Source organism: Anopheles coluzzii, assembly GCF_943734685.1.
Source record: "Anopheles coluzzii chromosome X unlocalized genomic scaffold, AcolN3 X_unloc_8, whole genome shotgun sequence".
Classification (NCBI taxonomy): Eukaryota; Metazoa; Arthropoda; class Insecta; order Diptera; family Culicidae; genus Anopheles; species Anopheles coluzzii.
The window spans coordinates 12,501-17,500 of NW_026054513.1; positions in this window are offsets into that span (position 1 = coordinate 12,501).

A 5,000-nucleotide genomic window follows, 5' to 3' on the forward strand; every position below is an offset into this window, starting at 1 on the left:
TAATTATCCACCAAATGGCACCAACGCTTGGCGAAAGTCTCGAAACACTCCTATCCCGACGCACCAGCAACCGCAACACGATGCAAAATAAATTGCACGAGCTACTGATACTTGTACCATGCACGGTACACGGTACCAAAATATACCCCTGAAAGTGTGCAATTTGGTGCTATTCTAGGAAATTTGTTTGGGGAAGCCTAGCTACGCGTGTCGCACGTTGCATGGTCGTCGATCAGAGGCATGCAAAAGCACCTATCTAGGGGAATTACTTTACGTTCTAGTAGCAAGATCGATTTTCCGGTCTAGCACGGCAGTACGCCTGCATGCATACACTCCATGTACCAAAAATGTATCAACCTAGGCGTTGCTCAGTAGCTTTTGGCGGCACATGTAAAAAGTACTCGAGTTCAGATTCTTGGAACTTTGCGTATTGTTCAAAACTTATAACGAAAACTAAATTATAAATGGGTAAAAGGCTAGGCGTTTCTCAGTAGCTTTTGGCGCCACGTGGCAAAAGTATTCGAGTTCAGATTTCTGGGACTTAGCGTATTTTTCAAACCTGATAATGAAAATTGAAGTACAAATGGGGCATAAGCTAGGCGTTGCCCAGTAACTTTTTTCGCCACATGGAGGAAGTAGTCGAGCTCCAATTTCTGGGACGTAGCGTATTTTTCAATCATAATAAACCAAATCAAACATAAAAATCATGAAACTTACACCACGTCCCTAGGTTGTGCACAAAACGTAACGATAAAGTGCCGGCGAGGTTAGAGGTGCACCAAAATTGTGTACCGATTAGGAAAAGTACTCTATGTTGCTATGACTTGGGTAAAAAGTGTTGATTAACTGCTGGTTACGATAGACAGTTGCTTATCGTACACATCGCAAACGAACACCCCTTAGTGAGCAGTAGCAGAAGTCGATGGAACAAAGCGAATGCATTACAAACTGATCAAGTAAAATAAGGAACGCTACGTACTAGGACTTCTTTCCAAGAATGGTGTCCGCGACGGGAGGGCAAGCGTCCTTCCCAGGTTTCCCTAGTAAACCTTGTATGGTAAACATACCCAAGCGTGTCCGTAAGCACGCAACGATAGTCACGAACGAGCACATACCTAGGGAAAGTACTCTACGTACTAGGACTTCTGTCCAAGAATGGTGTCCGCGACGGTCGGGCACTGTGACGCAATTACCAAATCCTAGAATCGTACAAGCAGTGTGTACAAACATAAACATTAACGCGTTCGCTCGGGCTGCGCCGTCCGTGTTGAACACAAATGCGGGTGATTATATGAGTGGATGGACAAAAACATGCGTGGCGAAGACAATTTTCTGCACGATGTGCACATAGCTCATTTCGTCGTCCCGGGCGAATGGAAAAACACAAAAATCTCGAGTATCTTTCTAGGTTTCTGTTATAAAAGGGCAGGCCAAAAGGTGACCGGTTGAGATGAGCATTTTAAGCATGCAAGCACTTAATTGCAACTTTTCCTACAAAAACTAGGTACGTACACGTAGATTGTATCAACATGGACATCCATGATTGCGTACGCCCGGGCTGCGCCCTCCGTGTTGTACTTTCCCTGATTGGTACACAATTTTGGTGCAAGTGTACCAACATCGACATCTATGAACGCGTACGCTCGAGCTGCACCCTCCGTCTTGTACTTTCCCTGATCGGTACACAGTTTTGGTGCACGGCTATCCCGAAAGGCAACTTGTACCAACATCGACATCCATGAACGCGTACGTAGCGTACTTTCCCTGATCGGTACACAATGTTGGTGCACGGCATAGGAAATGGGCTTAAAATGGTCAAACTCAATCCATTTCCACTAAAGATAGTCAATAACAGCTGTGCCGATGAAGTAGGGCACGATGCAAGTCAATGTTATTTAATGAATTACATGTTCACCATACATTTCAGTACAAAATTGCTCGGTCAGACCTACAAAGTGCTATATCTCGAATACTAAACGTCGCAGATGGGTGTCGTAGAACAATTTTAAGTTCGTCTAACGATTCTACATCCGATTCTGGATAGTGGTTTTTCGACCACTTTTCAACATTTTGTGACACCCCGAACCTAGGGGCAGCTCCCTAGCTTTTTTCAAAAATGTGCACCGAACGGGCCAGAGAGCTCGAGTAGTCGAAAATTTTTTTTTTTGCTAAAACCCCTCAAAACGTGTCAGGAACGCACCCTAGATGATGAAAAGTGCAACCAGAATGTCAATCGACAACATGCCCGGGGGTACAAATTTGCTCTACGCGTCCCTAGGTAGGGTACTTTTTCATACAAACATCAAAGTGTACGGTGCACACAGTGCGCGGAACAAAAATTGCTCGGTCAGACCTAGGACGGGCCATATCTCGAATACTAAACGTCGCAGATGGGTGTCGTAGAACAATTTTAAGTTCGTCTAACGATTCTACATCCGATTCTGGATAGTGGTTTTTCGACCACTTTTCAACATTTTGTGACACCCCGAACCTAGGGGCAGCTCCCTAGCTTTTTTCAAAAATGTGCACCGAACGGGCCAGAGAGCTCGAGTAGTCGAAAATTTTTTTTTTGCTAAAACCCCTCAAAACGTGTCAGGAACGCACCCTAGATGATGAAAAGTGCAACCAGAACGTCAATCGACAACATGCCCGGGGGTACAAATTTGCTCTACGCGTCCCTAGGTAGGGTACTTTTTCATACAAACATCAAAGTGTACGGTGCACAAAGTGCGCGGAACAAAAATTGCTCGGTCAGACCTAGGACGGGCCATATCTCGAATACTAAACGTCGCAGATGGGTGTCGTAGAACAATTTTAAGTTCGTCTAACGATTCTACATCCGATTCTGGATAGTGGTTTTTCGACCACTTTTCAACATTTTGTGACACCCCGAACCTAGGGGCAGCTCCCTAGCTTTTTTCAAAAATGTGCACCGAACGGGCCAGAGAGCTCGAGTAGTCGAAAAATTTTTTTTTGCTAAAACCCCTAAAAACGTGTCAGGAACGCACCCTAGATGATGAAAAGTGCAACCAGAATGTCAATCGACAACATTCCCGGGGGTACAAATTTGCTCTACGCGTCCCTAGGTAGGGTACTTTTTCATACAAACATCAAAGTGTACGGTGCACACAGTGCGCGGAACAAAAATTGCTCGGTCAGACCTAGGACGGGCCATATCTCGAATACTAAACGTCGCAGATGGGTGTCGTAGAACAATTTTAAGTTCGTCTAACGATTCTACATCCGATTCTGGATAGTGGTTTTTCGACCACTTTTCAACATTTTGTGACACCCCGAACCTAGGGGCAGCTCCCTAGCTTTTTTCAAAAATGTGCACCGAACGGGCCAGAGAGCTCGAGTAGTCGAAAATTTTTTTTTTGCTAAAACCCCTCAAAACGTGTCAGGAACGCACCCTAGATGATGAAAAGTGCAACCAGAACGTCAATCGACAACATGCCCGGGGGTACAAATTTGCTCTACGCGTCCCTAGGTAGGGTACTTTTTCATACAAACATCAAAGTGTACGGTGCACAAAGTGCGCGGAACAAAAATTGCTCGGTCAGACCTAGGACGGGCCATATCTCGAATACTAAACGTCGCAGATGGGTGTCGTAGAACAATTTTAAGTTCGTCTAACGATTCTACATCCGATTCTGGATAGTGGTTTTTCGACCACTTTTCAACATTTTGTGACACCCCGAACCTAGGGGCAGCTCCCTAGCTTTTTTCAAAAATGTGCACCGAACGGGCCAGAGAGCTCGAGTAGTCGAAAAATTTTTTTTTGCTAAAACCCCTCAAAACGTGTCAGGAACGCACCCTAGATGATGAAAAGTGAAACCAGAACGTGAAACGACAACTTTGTTGGGGGTACCCTTTTTACTCTACGGGCCACTAGCTTAGGCGCGCCAACAGCGCTTTCCTCTCGGGTTCCCATTTTTTGCCCTCCTGGGATTATGATCATTTACTCATTGCCTACTATAGGGAAGGTACCTTGCTCCGAGGTCAAAAATGAAGATTTCACCAAATCGTAGTTTTAACCTCTATTTAGTCGTAGGAGCATGGTTTGCAGTGTCCGTGGGTCATATAAGCCCCCGTTTGGGTCATACGTCCCCTCCCCGATGAAAATCGTCATATGACTATAGGCCGAACTTATGAAGCAAAAGTGGTGTCTGGTGGGTTCTGCCGATGATCTTAACCTATGATTTTGAGTTTCCACTCTTTCAAAACGTTTCCTGGAGCAGTACATCACGGGTCTACGGACCCAAAGACTTCGTTGCGATGGTTTCAAGCATAAAAGTTGTAACAGTTAAGGGTTTTTAATACGCGTTCATTAAATCATTGCTTGAAACTAAGCTTCGTTGTCTTTAAACTCTGCAAGACCAATCGAACTTCTTAGGGAAACTCGAAGCATTCACGCTAAGCTGGTGGTGCAGGGCACATAGCGTGATGAAACCGGGTTTCCCTAACCAATGTGGCATATTTTTTCCCTGAGAGTGAAGCTCAGACCCACGTAGGGGAGAGCGAAGTGGAACTTTAATGTTCAATGCAGCAAATGTTCGCCATGCGGATAAACAAGTTGGAATAGTTCAATGTAGTGTAATGCAAACACGAATCGCAAATAACGATACGGGACCCAGAAGCAATTCTGCGGATCCCTCGGGGAGTGGTGAGTTGATATAAATTAGAGGTGAAAGTCCAAGTTGTTCGAGCTCCGGCTCGGCAGCCGATACGAGGTTCCTGTTGAGCTTGTTTGTACATCGCGCAGAGGCGCCGTTCGGTTCTAGCAATGATTCCCGCCACCATGTTCCATGCGTGCAGAGATCCGTTAGAGCTCGTTCAATGTGTCCCGCCGTGATTACGAAAAAGTCCAACAGTTGACTTAGTTGGGTGTGCGTCAAGTAATCGCGCAGAGATGCCGATCGGTTCCTAGCAATGTTTCCCGTCACAAGGTGGTATTGGCACCTGTGCAGAGTGGCCGTTAGCAATGTCTCCCGTATCAC